Source organism: Astyanax mexicanus, chromosome 12 (assembly GCF_023375975.1).
Source record: "Astyanax mexicanus isolate ESR-SI-001 chromosome 12, AstMex3_surface, whole genome shotgun sequence".
Classification (NCBI taxonomy): Eukaryota; Metazoa; Chordata; class Actinopteri; order Characiformes; family Acestrorhamphidae; genus Astyanax; species Astyanax mexicanus.
Window position 1 is genome coordinate 4,675,460 of NC_064419.1, and position 18,363 is coordinate 4,693,822.

At 39.3% G+C, this 18,363-nt stretch overlaps 1 protein-coding gene across 4 annotated transcripts in view; it reads right to left on the minus strand.

Annotated features, from left to right (window-relative positions):
• The window catches only part of cdk16 (cyclin-dependent kinase 16), a 57,350-nt gene extending 44,273 nt beyond the window's left edge, over positions 1–13,077 (minus strand). For 3 of the 4 annotated variants that reach the window (XR_007441427.1, XM_022670886.2, XM_022670884.2), the window contains exon 1: positions 12,642–13,077. The gene's annotated coding sequence lies outside the window, so the exon portion shown is untranslated. The remainder of the gene's footprint in view (positions 1–12,641) is intronic. The other variant, XM_049486000.1, reaches the window with a different exon arrangement.
• Positions 13,078–18,363: the final 5,286 nt, after the last annotated feature.

The window sequence follows — 18,363 nt, forward strand, 5'->3', positions numbered from 1 at the left end:
CCACTGGCTTTCGTTACGTGGTGAACTCAAGCTAGCAGGCTTCCCAGTTCAAAGCAGAAGAACCTGAAAAAAAACTTCCAAAGATTAGATTAGCGCTGCTGAGATATATTTATGGTTAGAATAGCACTGCTGAGGTAAATCTATGGATTAGAATGACACTGTTGAGGTAAATCTATGGATTAGAATGACACTGTTGAGGTAAATCTATGGATTAGAATGACACTTGAAACTATTGAGGTAAATGTATGTATTAGAATGACACTGTTGGGGTAAATGTATGGCTTAGAATGACACTGTTGAGGTATTTTTATGATTGGAACAGCAGTGCTGAGGTAAATTCATGAGGTAAATTAATTTTTAAAAATACTGACTCCACACTACAGAACAAGCTCCACAGCAGCAGCAGCAGTGTGTACATGAAGATCAGAAAGAACATCAGCTGGACAGGACTGTGTTGACACAGCAGTCCAATAAACCGCTGCGAGTTTTTCAGCAGCTAAACACTTCAGCCAAGACTAATGAAGTTTACTCTGCCCCAGAGTTTCTTCTAAACTGCTTCAGATCCAAAAGCGAAGCTTAACACACACACACACACACACACACACACACAAAGTCCGAAAGCAGCCGCTACAGTCCATAATCTGCACAGATCTAAAGTGGTACAGCACAGCCGGAGGAACCAGGCCTGCTGGCAGTAACTGAGCGAAGCACATTAACGCCTGGCTATTTTTACTCTGGTGTTCGTGCGTGCCTTTTAATCAGGGGTTCATTTCTCTCAATGAGCCGCACACTCAGAGGTACGGCGAGCGCAACCAGCTGAACGGCAGACACTAAAATATTTGAGATAGTTGTGATGGTGAACACAGAGGCACGCACGGCAGCGGAAATCCACCGCTGAAACCCAAGACCCGACCGAGCTCAGGCTTTCAGAGCGGCCCGAAGAGCCACGCTGCTGTTTAAACGGCCCGTCTGTTCGACTCCAGGGCTTTGAGAGCTGGTCCAGCGCCAACGATAACCCGAGAGATATGCAGAGCAATGTTTACAAAAGATAACCTCCATTAAAAGCCTCTCTGATCTGTATCGCACATAAACAGGTGGCCTTTTTTCGAGGGGGACGAGGTCAGTCAATATACAGCATAATGGAAGTCTGTGCTGCACTGGATCATACGGCACTTATAAAGCTGTAAAACTGTATTACTACAGCTTCTGCTTTACTGTAAAAGCATGAACAATACCAGTCAAAAAGTTTAGACTCACCTTCTAATTCAATGTTATTTTTTTCGTATTTATTCCTACATTGTAAATAAATACTGAAGTAATCCAGAATATAAAGGAACACATAAGAAATCGTGTTGTAACTTAAAAAAAAAAAAGTGTTGAACAAACCAAAAAACTCTGTTAAGTCTGATTAACTTATCCTGTTCTCTTTCTTTTCTGGTGCGGTCCTGATGAGAGCCAGTTTCATCATATATTTTTTTTTGATGGTCTTTGTGACTGCACTTGAAAATACTTTCTAAGTTTTTAAATTGTTTCAAACTGACCGACTTTTATTCCTTACAATATTTTTTATTACTTTACGTGGTTGAGTAGTTCTTGCTTCTCATAATCTGGATTAGAACATGACTCAAATAGAGCTATTCACTGTATACATGTAACTCTACCTCTTCACTACTTTACAACTGATGCTCTCAAACACTTTATTAAGAGACAAGAAATTCAAGTTATTAACTCTTGACAAGGCACAGCTGTGAACTGTTCACTAAATAATTGGCATTAGTGTTAAAACGTTCCTTTGTATTGCTCTTTTGAATTGACTGTATCCAAAGTTGCCAGGTTTGTGGTTTTCCTGGCAATTTGGTCTTGTTTGATGCTCGCGGGTGAAATTTAGAGGTCCAGGTATGCTTTTTTTTTTTTACTACTTTTAATATTTATTTCATCCGCAAAAAACCCTACTTTGCAAGCTGTTCAGAATAAAAAAATGTGGCAACCTTAGATATTGGGCTAGTTAAATCCTCTGATAACAGAAGGCACTATATGTGGGATTTAAATGCTGAGAATATGTTTAATAGTGTAATGAGCTGATGTACAGTGATTGTGGGTGTCGTTTTGTCCTTTACTTTTTTTATTTATTTAATATAATTGCGTAAATATTCAGTATTTTTTCACACATGTTCTCTGAGACTGAGCCCCGCAGTACCAGCTGCAGCTAAGCAGCAGCCTGGCTGGATTTAGTTACGGAGGGGGCGGGATGCTCCTTTATTTGACACGAGTCGATAAGGCACAAAGGATCGAGAAGAAGCTCATTTATCCAGCGCACAGGTCGATCTGAACCTCCACTCTCACTGAAAGTTAAGGGGGGACTGACCGTGACAGTTTTACCTGATGAACAGAGATTGAGGGCTAAATGTTAAATGCCCTCTGTTTGTTAGGTGAGTGTTAGTTATGCTTGACCAAACAGAGAATCAGATTTCCGTGTCTCCTTCTGGTATCCCTGTGTCCCTGAGAGGGTTGAATCACAGTAGGACCAGGATTTCTGTAGTTTAATAATTACAATACCACATGAAATAAATAATAATAAAATTATTATTAAAAATAATATTTATAATACACAGAATTAATTAGAAATAGTATGAATCACAGACTACAACACGCATACCGGATGGAATTGGCTGTGGGATTTAATTTCTGAAAACTAAATGAGTGGATATTAGCCGTTTCTTCAAGCTGGATTACTCACTAATATTTGTTGACAAGCCAAAGCCCTGTTTAATGTATTTCTAGTATATATTCCACAGCCAACTGTCAGTGATATTATATTATAACACAGTGGAAGCAACTGGGAACAACAGCAACTCAGACATGGAGTTGTTTGTAAGAAAAGCCATGAAAACAAATTGTTTGCTGAAGTATTAACGCACATTATGATTTGTACAGGATGAATGGAACCTAAGGTAATTTTTCGGGATGTTAAAAGCTCTAGAATTTTGTATTGACATGGGATTGCACAGTCCGCAGACATGGAGCATTCAAAAAAGACTAAAAATGACTGGAGATGTTCAGTACAATTACTTTATTTCTTTACTAATCCCATCCGAACAATACTAAAGGGCATTGCGCTGGTTATAAAGACACAACTGCCGGCCTCGACGCAATACTAACTGTTATTCTGAGCTGGATTACTCAATGATAGTTGTTGACAGTGTTTATGAAAACTGCCTTAATTTAGGGGGTATTTAGAGGAATCCCATGCGGCTGATTTCAGATTATTTTTCAGGGGGTCAGAGGTAAAATCAGAACCAGTTGCTAAGACTAAGGGATGGCCAAGGTGGAGAAAATTAAATTAAACAGATATAACCTGCTTCTTACAGATAAGTCGCAAGATGAAGATGAGAATGTTTTTTAAAAATACAAGAATTTGTTTTTTTTTTTAAACAATTAAAAAATATGTATACCATGATTTGTTTGATTTGAGACTCCATATTCTGCGATTTGACTATTGAGACATTGTCAATATGATATATTGTACAATCCCATTTATAAGCAAATGTCCACAATGTGATAAGTGAGCATTTTCATACAATGGTTTATTGTGAAAGGGAAGACTCTGATTGGTCAACAGACGTATTGCTCGCGTGGTTATCATATAAATAAGTGGTAAGATCTTCTGACAGCATCTGCTGTTGCTAAGTGTGATGTGTGCTTCACTGCAGTGTTCTATAATCCAATGAGCGAGGAACCGGCCCATTAGGTCCAACTTAATTATAACGTGTCAGACAAGAAGTGTGAATGAGATGATGCCAGACTGTAAGGCAGCAATGTTTCTCAGCCCGGGCTGAGAAAAGCGTTTGATGGCAACAAGCTCAGTCATCACGTTTACTGAAACAGCGTTCTGAAAAGCATCGCAAGAAAATGAGCGTTTTAGCTTTTGAATTATGACTTGGCTTGGTCTGCAGAAAGGAACTAAACATGCTGTTCAGTATGACTTTCACTATGCTGTAAATATAATATATTACATTAGTATAGCTCCAGTCTTGCTCTGGTATCGGTCACTGAGAAACTATGTGTTCTTTTGAATCCACATTCCAGTGGAGTATTCCAGTTTCTTCCCAGTTATCAAAACCATATAAAATTACATGTACATGAAAAATATAGATTTTGACACAAATACCAAGTTGTAGCACACTAAAATGTTTCTAAAAGTTTCTTGAGGGTTCTTCCATTTGAAACAATGGAACAACCACTTAGGGTGCTTTAAGAAACCCTTAAGGAACATTTTCTTCCAAAAATATTTTTTCTGAAATGTTCCTTAAAGCACTAATAATGATCCGCATCACACCAAATTGATGGGGTATTTTCCTGCGCTAATGTTTAATATCTAAAACAACTAGATCTAACATATCAGAACACAGGTTTTAGTTTAACACATACAAAATCTTTTGACATATGATTAAAAATATCATGTATTTGTTTTGCTATTTACTATATTTACATTTCATTGTTTTTTTTTTGCAGTTTATATGCATGCACTAAATATGAGGCACTTTAGTTTTGTGGTAGATAGTTGTTGTTACATTACTTTATAACCAACCCCTAGTGCTAACACTATGGGATATTTTTCCAGAGCTGAATTAAGCTTATTCCATATTTTACGGAAGGAGCTCTATCAATAAATGTCCATTTTTTATAATATTTTTATACATAAGGTGCATTTTAACGACAATAGTAAGGAACAAGGTTGTCCCCATGCTAGTAACCTACACAAATTTCTCTCTTAAAAAATGTTTATTTGGGTGAGTAAAGTGCTTCTATTTACTTTTAATAAGCTTATATTTCCAATGTTTTTTTAACAGCGTGGTTAGCGGCAGCGCTAGCCTCGGTTAGCAGCGCTTATCGCTAGTACATGCCGCCCGGCATCGCTACACTGAGGAACCCTGAGTGTTCTGGTAACCCAGGACGCTATCAGCTAGTGGTTCATCCCACATAGCATGTTTTATTAACATGTTAAACATGCAGACTACAATCAGATATACTTACCTCTGAACGGTGATCGAGCTAGCGCTGCGGTTAGCAGCTAATGCTAATACTGCTCCAGCCTTAGTGCTGGAGAAACTTCACTAAAACTTCTGTATAACGCTGTACTTCAGCGAAATGACTTTACTGCTTCTTAATACCTGACTGGTAGAATTCAAAAATAAAGAGCACTTCTAATTTTTGGGAAAACTAAAGCATTTTATTTTTAGTGTGAAAAATGCGGTATGTTTTCCGTTCGGGTTGAAAAACACCATTTAAAATGCTGGGCAGTCCTTGTGACTTGGGACCTGTTTTGGCAAATGAAAATACTGGCCTTACACAAGAGTAAGGAACACTTTAACTCTGTGCAATATTATTTTGCAATACAGCATAAAATAGGAGCTTCAGAATCGTGTTGATGCTCCATTAACTGTAACAGAGACTCAAGCTGGAAAGCAACTACTGCACTATGGAACTTTAGTGGAGCTGCACAAACAAGATCTCTCTCCAGAACAGCGTAATCCTGTGTAAGCTGTGACATTTTAGTGTAAAATCCTATATTAGTAATATTATTCTACCGCCTTAGTCCACATGCTTCTCTTCGTCAAAAAGCTTGTCAAAAAATGCATGTGTACAGCTGTCCATGAGGAGACACTTAAAGCATGATTTATATTCATGTATGTGGTGTAAAACGTATTTATAATCCACAACTGTATGGGTAGCCAGGGGCAAGGCATTCTCCTCGAGTCTTCCATACCGCTGCTTTAATGAGCAGAGAAAATGGTAAACTGTCCTGTAGAAAGTGTGGAGACTGGCATCAGTCTGAACACAAGGCGACATACTGTTGGGGGTGACCTTCTAAAAGCTCTGCCCTGCCGTACAGAGCTCTGGCCACTTTACGCCGGCCTACACCCGAGCGCAGATGTGTTCAGATTCTAATTATCACTCTGAGGTGGAGAAAATGTGATCGGGAGGACGGCAGCATGCAGGAGGGCTCGCTAACGACTGAAGGAGTGGGTTATGTTCTGAAAATAGTCTGTATACACATAGAAACTGTGTGGGAGAAGGACACTGACCTATAACTCGCTCATTCTTCCACAAAAAAGAAAAAAAAAAAAAAAGATGTCTGCTATTTAAGGCAAAGCACATATAAGAAGATAGTGCCATCTATCCTATTACTGTATTTTTTAGACTATAAGACATACTTAAAACACTTTAATGTTCCCTAAAATCTTTAGTGCGCCTTATAATCTGGTGTTAATTATGTATGAATGTTACCAGTCAGGTTGTAAGGAGCAGTAAAGCCACTCTGCAGAAATACAGTGTTATGCAGGAGTTTTAGTTCAGTATTAGCATTAGCCGCTAACTGCACTGTGCGCTAGCTCTTTCGCCGTTTAGAGGTGAGTATTACCGGCATGTAGCCTACTGCTAACCCCGGCTAGTACTTTTGGAGCAGCATTAGCATTAGCTGCTAACTGCACTAAGCGCAAGCTCTTTCACCGTTCAGAGGCGAGTATTATTGTTAAAAAAAGCTACATAGGACAAACCGCTAGCTAATATTTACTAATTATTTGGCTTGTGACTCTTAGAAAGCAGCCCCATCATGTACAATGTGAGATGAGAATCGTAGGGTATCTCACAATAAAATATAACAAACGTTGCCCACGATAACGATGGTGACATGATACTGTAATTCTGCAATACTCAATATATCGCAAGACAATTCTTTATGATACTTCACGTGCCTCTGTGTTACTGAAGTATAAATACTCACATATAAGCAAATACCAGGAATTATGGATTTACTGGTGTCAGTTTCACAGATAGCGCTTTTCCACAAAGAGAACTCTGGTTCTTAAACCAGTTCTGTTCGGGATTATAAGAACTGTGGTGCTTTTCAGTGAACCAACCCATCAAAAACCACCAAAACGTCACATCATGGGGCTCTGAGTGGTCCAGCAGGCTAAGCGCTGCCACTATGATCGAGAGATTGAGAGAATGCTGGTTTAAATCCAGTTCATGCACCTTGCCATCGGCTACCGGAGCCCATAGAGAGTACAATTGGTCTTGCTCTCTCTGGGTGGGTAGATGCTGCTCTCTCCCTACATCACTCCTAGGGTGATGTTGATCAGCACAAGGCTTCGTCTGTGAGCTGATGTATAAGGACCAAGTCGCTGCGCTTTCCTCCAAGCGTGCTGTGATGCTACTCAGCTGTTTAAAAAGAGGCGGAGTCTGACTTCACATGTATTGGAGGAGGCATGTGCTAGTCTTCACCCTCCTGGTGTTGTGGCATCAGCAGTGATATGGGTTGGGTAATTGGCCATGTAATTTGAGGAGAAAATCGGGGGGGAGTAGAAATTAAATTTGAACCAGCAAAGCAATTTAGATAACCTATTTTTCAATAAAAATAGTGATATTAGATGCCACATATAATCGATAATGTATCGATAATACATCGATAATGTATCATGATGAATGATAGGATACATCACAATATCAATATTTTGTCCCATCCCTAATGTAAAATGGTAAAAAAAATGGGCAAAATGAATGAAAACCTTTTATGTTATGTTAGTTTCATGTTACATTTCACTGTTTCAGTGCATCCCTAGTAGGCACTGCATAAAGATTCAACAATACTGGACGTTCTTTTCATTATACATCACGACTCACAAACACGCAACCCACAATGCTGTGAGCAATGACTAACAGCCTTCCTCTAAGTGTGCTTCTCTTCTCTGAGTCTTCCCTCAATCATCCTCCCTAAATTCAAACACGAGGAGGGATTGCCCGTGCTGCAGCAGAATCTTAAGCAGTTTCGCTCACTTCAGTCAACATGGTTAATTATAAGGGCCTGTAATCAATAATAGAGAAGGCACTTCAGGGCCTCATTAGGCCACACTGATGCGGCTACTGCACTGAGATCATGTCCTCCACGTTTATGGACATATTATCGAGACACTGCCTCACTGCCTCTACTTCTCAGCCTCTACCTTGTCCAGCTCTTACAGTAGCTCGGTTTCAGCCTCCCTCTCCCTCTCCTCGCCCACTCCTCCCTCGCCGGCCGCCCACATATCAGCTGCGATGTTGAGTCAGGCGAGGCCTCAGTGACATCTGTCTGCCTTCACCATCTCACAGACCAAGATAGCATCCGGTGACTCAAATACACCCCGTGCATGAGTGATACACCCCGGTGCATCGGACCGCTTTAAACCAGCGTGCCTCGCACTCTGCACTTCACTGTTTCCGGTTTCAGTAAGCTGAGCCTTCACCCAGTGGAGGTACCCCAAGAAATCCTGACCATGGGTTCACCAGAGCTCCAGAGCAGGACTAAACCTAGACCGTGTGTTCAGGTACAGTTTAAAGATATGGCATATAAAATATATAGATGTTATTAGGCATACACTCTTAAAAATAAAGGTGTAATAAAGGTATCTAGGCATGATTGCACAGAATTAGGGCTGGGCAATATGGCAAAAATATAAAATTTACACAATACACAATATTTCTACAGCTGTGGAAAAAATTAAGAGATCACTTTAGTTTCTGAATCAGTTTTTTTTAGTAAAAACTTTCTAAATAAAAGTCGTTTTATTCTATAAACTAAGGACAACATTTCTCCCAAATTCCAAATAAAAATAGATTTTACATTTAGAGCATCAGAAAATCAGAAATGGCTGAAATAACAAAAAAAAAGATTCAGAGCTTTCAGACCTCAAATAATGCAAAGGAAACAAGTTTATATTAATAAAGTTTTAAGAGTTCAGAAATCAATATTTGGTGGAATAACACTGTTTTTTAATCACAGTTTTCATGCATCTTGGCATCATGTTCTCCTCCACCAGTCTTACACACTGCTTTTGGATAACTTTATGCTGCTTTACTCCTGGTGCAAAAATTCAAGCAGTTCAGTTTGGTTTGATGGCTTGTGATCATCCATCTTCCTCTTGATTATATTGCAGAGGATTTCAATTTGGTGTTTGGTCGATTTTTCAATATCGTAAACTCTATTATACCCTAAAATATCGTGCCATATTCTTAAATATCACATAAGGGAACGACTTTTTTTTGCTGTTTTTCACAAAATAAAAATTCACACTGTTCTCATTTCCCATTATATCTATATCTCCTAGAGAGATTATATCTGTCCATCATTTATTTTACTTTTATATTTTCCTGTATATATGGAGGTATTTGGAGGAGTGCATTATTATTAGTATCCTGACATTCTGGATCGTTGACTTCTGTTACAAATCTTAAAATAAAATTCTTGTATTGTTTTAAGTATCTCACTTAATGGTGAGCCATATCATATCGTATGCAATAATATTATTTAATTTTCTCTGGGGAGGCCAGTTTCACTGCTCTACTGCCATGCCTGAGGGGATTTACCCTCCTACTCCTCTAGCCAATCCTCTAGCCAATATCTGGCATGGGGCATAGGGACCTTAGGCTCATGGGAGACTTCAGCAGAGCATCCTGTTCTATTTGTCACTGCTTTTTGTATGCAGATTTATATCAGCTGTATAAACAGTATATGTGCGTTTTGATCATATTATGCTAAATTCACTAATAAGTTGGGTTGTCCACAAACTAATGGACATTAAGTGTACATTCAAATACTGAGGGATTTAAGATACTGAGAGCACATACATGAAAAATGTGAATAAAAACAGGGTGATTTCACCAAATATTGATTTGTGAACTCTTAAAACTTTATAAATATGAACTTGTTTTATTTGCCTTATTTGAGTTTTTTATCCATTTCTCATATCCTGCAAATAAATGCTCTAAATTACATTTTTTTAATTTGGAATTTGGGAGAAATGTTGTCCGTAGTTTATAGAATAAAACAACAATGTTTATTTTACTTAAACATATACTAATAAATAGCAAAATCTGAGAAACTGAGAACCAGAGCTGTATATATATTTATTTTATATATTATAGATTGCGCATCTTTACACATAGGACTTGCCCTATGTGCTATGTGTAAGACAGCCTAGTTTTTTTGTCAAAACCTTTTTTTTATTATAAAGAAAGTGCCAGTGTTTTTATATTTTGTTCTAAAATATAAATACATATAAATTAAAATATATATTTTTGTATTATATGGTTTAATACCTAGTGTAGTACTATATTGTATATTAATTATTTATAATATATTATATCACAAAACTCCAGGTTTCAATATCAAAAAAGACAGCATAGTATCCAACTATTTCTACACAATTTAGTAATAAAGCTTAGGTATGTCAAAGCAAGTAAACAAATACTACAATGTACAGTGGAGGAGCACTTGACTGACAGCCCCAGTCTTATCTCAGGGGACACGCTGCATTATAATCTGCATGTGGGAGGCAAGCCCACTCAAGTGCTCTGTCATTCACTGCATGTGTCAGTATAAGCAGCTCACCAGTAATTACTTCATCTGACTCCTGATTTAATGCACGCATGGCAAAATGCATCCCTGCTGTACGTCCTCATGCATGCACACAGCCTCTTCCTGTAGAGAGCTGATGGACACAGCAAAGCCACGCGCTCCAATAACACACAGCTCCTGCATTTCTGCTCTGCGGCTTGCTGCTGATCAATCTGAGCTGCATGAGCTAGGTTAGCTAACAGTTTCCAGTTATAGCCAGCTGGTTGAGTGGAATTAGTGCAAGCTGAAGTGTTAGCCCGGTGATCTGTCCTGTTCTGCCGTGCCCAATCCCCTCTTTTGCACTGCATCATTTGCAACCATGCATTGCACTGCACTACACTGCACTGATCTGAAGTGAAGTCCATTGCAATGGTTATTCAAAGCATTTTAATGCTAATGCAAAGTAACCAATGCAATGCCAAGCTCACACATGCATCCATTAAGGAGTACAATACTTGAACATATACATGCAAACATGTTTGAATAACAAGTTAAAGCTCTAGACTGTTTGTGCCAGATCCAGATCTTATTCTCTGGTCCATGGACCCTCAATTGTTTGCAACCATGCATTGCATTGAATTAAATTCCATTGCAATTCACCACCAATCTGGCATGGACAGATTGATAGCTTAGTTTTGGTAGTTAGCTAGGTAGCAGTGTCTATGTTGTGGTGCATTGGGACAAAAGCAACAGTGGTCCCAGTTTATGCCCTAATCTCACTAGCTAGCAAACCACACATGGTTAAAAAAACTTGAGCCCTCTGCTCCCTTTTTCTCTCTCATTCTCTGACCATGCATCACATTGCATTGCTTTGAATTTAATTCCACCCCAGTTGCAATTCAATGGCAATGCAATGCCAAGTTCATACTGTATATGCAAAAATGCATGCATGTAGAAGTCCTACACTTGCTCATATACATACATGAGTGCATGCATAGCTAGCTAAAGCTCAAAACAACTCGTGCCAGATCCAGATTTGTTTCTGAAGTGTTGAAGCTGAAGCTGCTCAGCAATATGGCACGTGCAGATAGATAGCTTAGATAACATAGCTAGTTGTGTATATGGTGTGGTGCATTGGGGGCAAAAGCAAAAGTGGTCCCAGTTTGGGTCCTGATCTCACTAGCTAGTAAACCACATATGGTGAAAAATCCTTGACCCTTCTACTCTCTCTATTCGATTTCAATGCCAATGCAAAAGCAACCAATGCCTAGCCAATGCAATGACAAGTTCATACTGTAGCTACATGCATGCATGCATTTAAGAATACTACACTTGCACATATACATAACCTATATGCATGCATGTGTGCATAGCAAGCTAAAGCTCGAGACGACTTGTGCCATATCCAGATTTGTTTCTGAAGTGTTGAAGCTGCTCAGCAATCTGGCATAGTTATTAGCCTAGGTTAGGTTAGTTAGATGTAGTTGTCTGTATGTATGGTGTGGTGCATTGTGGGCAAAAGCAAAAGTGGTTCCAGTTTGTGTCCTGAACAGCTAGTAAACCACATATGGTGAAAAATCTCTGTCTCCTTATCGAATTGAATTAAATGTTTACAGCAATTGCTATTCAATTACTTATCATGTCAATGCATAGCCAAGCTCATCCTGTACATGCAGACATGCATGCATTTAAGCTAGTTGTGTGTATGGTGTGGTGCATTAGGGCCAAAAGCAAAGGTGGTCCCATTAAAACCCACATATGGTGAAAGTAACTAGTAGCTACTTGCTTGTAAACCACATATGGTGCAAAATGCTCGAGCCTTTAACTAACCCTTTGAATTAAAAAAATTCCAATGTAATTACTATTCAATGCATTCCAGTGCCAATACAAAGCAACCATTGCCTAGCCAATGCAATGCCAACCTCATACTGTAGATGCATGCATTAAAAAATCCTACACTTGCACATACAGCTACATGCATGCATGCATAGCTAGCTAAAGCTCTATACGACTTGTGCCAGGACCAGATTTGTTTCTGAAGTGTTGGAGCTGAAGCTGCTCAGCAATCTGGCATGGGCAGATAGATAGCTTAGATAACTATCTTAGGTTAGGTTAGTTGTATGTACTTATGTATTTATGTATGTACGTATGTAACGTTATGGTGCACTGGGGCAAAAGCAACAGTATTCCCAGCTCGTGACCTAATATCACTAGGTTAGCTAGTAAACCACGTATGGTGAAAAACCCTCGAGCCCCTGCTCTTTCTTACCCGTGGACGAGATCCCGTCGTGCCCTTGTAATCTTAGCAATGTCCCAAAGCCGCCGTGTGCTCCCAGTAGTCCTCGGCCATGACTCTCAGCGCCCTCCAGGCGCGCAGCATGGTCAGCTAGGCTCTCTCTCCAAACACGCCAAAACCCTTCAGAGCAGCAGCTGTTACCCCGCTCCCTCCGCCTGGCCAAATCCGGAGCAGTCGCTCGGTCCGGGGCTTCTGCGAATAGATCCGGAGTCACTCACTCAGCCCAGCCGGAGAGGTGGGGAGGGACACACTCACAAAGCAGCCCTAAACACGACCCGACGCCGCGCTGTTTCACATCCTGGACATGGCTGACAGTCCTGAGATCTAATTTGAGGTGTTTACCTAAACGTTGCTTAACGCCGCGGTACAGTACAGGCCTGCGAAGACAACGCGTCCCCCCCTATTAAAGTGGAAGTGGCGCACAGTGGACTGACCCAAATTCCATTCAGCCAAGTCAGACCGTACCATTCAGGCCGAATGCTCAGGGGAGCAGCCCGGAGCGAGATTCCTCTGTAGCCAGGAATTCTCATCGCAGGGATTCCGCTCAATAGTGGTTAAGCCTGGCCTGCAGGAAGTTCTACACAGGTTGCTGTTGTTATTATTATCTTCTTTTGATCTTAATTTCTTATCAATGAAACCTCAAGTTTTATTTGTATCTATTTTTATATTTTTTACTGATATTTTAATTTAAATTTAAGTTTGAAATGATTAATTCCAGTCATGCATCTAGCCATTAGCTGCTGGAACCCTATCTCTGGGTGGGTACAGTAGATGGCACTCTTTCCCCTCATCACTCCTAGGGTGATGTCGATCAGCACAAGGCGTCTGTGAGCTGATGTATAAGATAGTTGGTACGCTTTCCTCCGAGCGCACTGTGGTGCTACTCCGCGAAGCTGCATCAGCAGTTCAAAAAGATGTGTGTAAAAAATGTGGTTTAATTTTTGGCCATATCATCCAGCTCTAGTTGTTTATTAGTGTTAAATCAGTTTTAAATACTGATCTATAGAAGGTAAGCCCATACTTTGTATCCTTTGAATGGGGACATGGAGGGGAAACCTAAATCCTAGAAAGATTGACCTGTTATAAATACATATTTTAAAATATTCAATTATAAAGGGTCATGGGGTCTTTGAACAGGGATAAGGAGGGGAAACCTAAAATCTGGAAAGCCTGACCAGCCTACAGACTATGTGGTGTGTAAGAGAGAGAGAGACTGTATATGACAAAGAGAGAGAAAGAGAGCAAGAGAGAGAGAGAGAGCATACCATTTTGAGAGAGAGCATTTATGTGACTGTGTGTTATTACTGTGATTCTAAAAGCATGCTTGGTTATCAATATCCATTTTAAAATATTGATTTATAAAGGGTCAACGTGGCCATGTGGCCTTTGAATGGGGACGAGGAGGGGAAACCTAAAACCTGGAAAGCTTGACCGGCCTACAGACCATGTGGTGTGTAAGAGAGAGTGTGTGAGATAGAGAAAGTAGAGTGTGTGTGTGTTAGTGTGTGTGTTAGTGGTGTGGGGGTGTCAGAACCAGGCCAGTGGAGCCCCTGAGTGACTCACAGCTCTGGCATGCACTCACTAGAGCCCCCAGCAGCTCTAGTGCTCTCTCTCTCTCTCTCTCTCTCTCTTTCTCTCTCTCTTTCTCTCTCTCTCCCTCTTTCTTTTTTTTTTTTTTTGCTCATTCTCCTTCACTCTCCCCTAGAAGCACTCTTCTGCAAGAGTGTGGGCCTGGAGCACATCTTTTGTGCACTATATTCCACTTTTTACCAATCCGGACTCTCCTCTAGAGAGAGTGAGACAGAATGTTCCAAGTAAGAGTTCCAATAAAAGCAGCTAAAAATGCTAAAAGAACATTCTGATTTACTAAATATTAAATAAAATATACTATACCAGTCCAAAGTTTGAAGGCACTTAAAAATCTGTGGTTAATCGTCATTTAACATTTGTCTGCATTGTAGATACTGAAATCTAAAGTTATCCAAAGTATGAAGAAAAGCATATGGATTATTTTAAATAAACAAAAAAAATTATGTTGTATATTTTTTACCTCTTGCTTAGATAGAGATAGCTTTGCATATCTTGGCTGGATTTTCTCAGTCAGTTTTATGAGGTAGAGTCATCTGGAATTCAGGCTTTCAGTTAACAGCTGTGCTGTATCAAGAGTTAATTACCTGAATTTCTTGCCTCTTAATGTGTTTAAGAGCATCAGTTGTAAAGTTGAGAAGAGGTAGAGTTAGTATACAGTGAATATACCTATTTAAGTAATGTTCTAATCTATATTATGGCAAGAACATTAAAAGAATCCTCAACTGCAGTTGCATAGACCCTTAAAAAATGTAATGATAAAACTAAAAGAGCAAGTTTGTCAGAGTTACCAGCCTCAGAAACCACCTAAATGCTTCACAGAGTATTTTGGTTTGTTTAACATTTTAAGTCACTACATGATTCCTTATGCATTCCTGTATAGTCTGAATGACTTAAATATTCATTTACAATGTAGGTAAAAAAAAATATATATTTTATTGTTAATAAATATACATATCATTAGTTGTTAGAATATTTATGTTTAATGTTTATCATATATACATTAATTAAATAGTTCCAGTCACAGTGCATAAATAATTTGGGCGTCAATTTTGCTGGAAGGACAAAACTGAGGGGGAAAAGGAAGGAGTTCACACTATTTTCCAGGTAAGCTACATTTTTTATACTTAGCAATTGTTAGTTAGCTAACTAAATGTCTGAGATAACACTGAGCTAATGCTAATGCTAACTAACTAGCTAACTTACCTGTAGCACACAACAGCAGGTAGTAGTAAAACACAGACACACAAACACTTATTTAGAGGATTTCTGTGTGTAAGTTACTGTTTAAAACAGTTTATTAATATGTTTATTCGTTTTTTTAATATCTAACAATTTAAGTAATTTGTAGGCTTTTCCTTTGATTCAAGTAATTTCCATTAGGACATTAAAATCAATTAATATTTTATTAGAGCATGTTTATATGTAAGGGGCACTTAAAACCCTCAAATTTTCCCAAAAATAAAGAGTAAGCCTTATAATCTGGAACACCTTATGTATGAATTTTACTAATCAGGTTGTAAGGAGCAGTAAAGCCTCTCCGCTTAAGTACAGAATTATACAGGAGTTTCAGTGAAGTTTTTTCAGCACCGAGACTGGAGCAGTATTAGCATTAGCCGCTAACCACGCTAATCGCTAGCTCTTTCGCTGTTCAAAGATGAGTATTATTGGCCTGTAGCCTGCTGTCAACCCTGGCTAGCAATGCTGGAGCAGCATTAGCTGCTAACCGCGCAAAGCCCTAGCCTTTTCTCTGTTCAGAGGCAAGTATATCAGACTGTAGTCTGCGTGTTTACCATGTTAAAACAAGCTGTGTGGGAAAAAAATGCTACCTAATATCACCCTGGCTAACCGGAACACATAGGGTTCCTCAGCGTATCGCTGTCAGGCGACATTTACTAGCACTAAGCACAGCTAGTGCTGCACCCAGCCTTAGTGAAAATCTGGAAATCTAAGCTTACTGTAAATAAAAAGAAGCGCTTTACTTACTCAAATTAACAGTTACCCCCCACCACCACCCAGCGGCAAGATCTGCTGAATTGGATGGAAAACATGGTGACACCCATGTTCCTTACTATTGTCGCATAATGTGCCTTATAATCCTTATAGTGCAAAAATAATAGAATAAAATTCAGTATAGAGCTGTGCTAGTTTTGGCCCCAATCAAATAAGATGTGCAGAACATATCTGTGCAAGTTTGAACTCTCTGTGCAAAAATAAGCCAGGCCTAATTTATCTGCCAGATTTGTTACAGATGTTATCAGTGGTCTTGGCCAGATTTGGACCAGAGTAAATTTGCTATAAGGGACATCAACTTCAAAAACTTACTGTTCACTTGCTGCATAAAATTTACAGATCTCACTTCTTTTTAGGTTCTATTGGGACCGGATCATTAGATGTTATTTATCTTAACTATCAGTCAGTGTTTTTATTGTAATGACTTATTGGTGTATAGCACCTAAAGAGCATCATAAAATATAACAATGAAATCAGTATGATTGAAAAAATAGCATGCCTGTAGAGTGTAAATAGTGGGAAAGAGGGGTAAATAATGCACATGCATGTGGGCAATGTTCTCCAGTCTCGGTTAAAAGCTGGTCAGTGTGTGGACTGTGTGCAGCTGAACTTAATTAAATGCAACACTAGCTGTTGGCAAGGCCAAGCCCATACGTCTGACCTTGGCTTAATTAATGCTAATGCTAATGGTGAACTTCCACTGTGGGCCAGCTGTAGGCAGTGTTTAGTAAGGAGGTCGAGGGCTGGCTACTGCCATCAAAGCACAGAGCCACTGTTCAGTCTGAGGTGTATTCACTTGTGTTGCCAGATATTTAGACATTAATAGCAGTGAATGAAGTTATTTTTTTTCAGAGGTGAGCCAGTAAATCTGCACTGCTATATATGTTATAGACTGACTACTGTAAGTTATATCCATGTTTTATTTCTGTGGTGTTCTATAGCGTTTGGCGCCGGAAGCACAGCTCTCCATCCTCTGGACTACGTTACCCAGAACGCACCACGCACTGACGTCACTTTCTAACGCGACCACATGTCCCTGCACATGACACCTCCAGTAAGTCAATCACCGGAATATTGAATTCACCTGTCTACACCCATATATAAATACACCCTTACGCCACACACACCTTGCTAAATATTGCTGTTTTTCCACATACGAGTTTATCCTAGTTTTCCAACCATGATTTTTCCTACCCTGTGGTCCTCTTTTGTTAACTTCAACCTCAATTCTGCCGTATCTCTGAAATTGCCTGCTCGTGTATGACCTATGGACTGTTTCCTGTTTATGGTATGTTTGCTAATCTGAACACCACAGCTGTCCTTGACACTGTGTCAAAATTTCTTGAGGAATGGATCAATATCAATTAATTCTCTAAAATGTCAATTTAGTTTCTGATACACATGTTTTTCATTAGACAGTTACGATATGCACTAATCCAATTTAATTTTTATTTTACAGAGATGCTCTGATACTGGAATTGTAGATCTGATGCTGATGCTGAGTTCCTTTTATAAAGGTATTTTCTGCTGATGCATAAACTGTACATAAGTAGGGCGTACATCCACTGGAATCAGCATTACAGATATACTAACAGATAACAGTAGAGTTCTGCAGTTTGTGATGAGGAGTGAAGATGGCAGATACTGAGGAAAAAACACAGAGTACCTGTAACCTCTCAGCCTCTCTGGCTCCCTCCCTCCCTCTCTCTCTCTCTTTCTCAGTATCTGTCTGTGTGTGTGTGTGTCTCAGGTCAGTGTGCCATTGTTTTGTCTCTGCCATTTCAGGATACACAGAATTTCAAGCTCTAGTCGAACCAGGGGACTGTATATAATATTTATCAAATATACACAATTCCATTGCTATTGGTATAACAAAGGTATAACAAACTTAAAAAACAGCTTTTCTAGTGCACATAGTGAAGTATTGGCAATAAAATAGGACTCTCTGCAGCAGATAAACATAAAATGATGAAGTACGTAATAATATCACCAACATTTTTAAGTATATGGTGAACGATATTATACCCTGAAATATTGTGCCATATCACCCACCCCTAATTATCATTATCAGGGTTGTAATTTTTTGCTGTTTTTA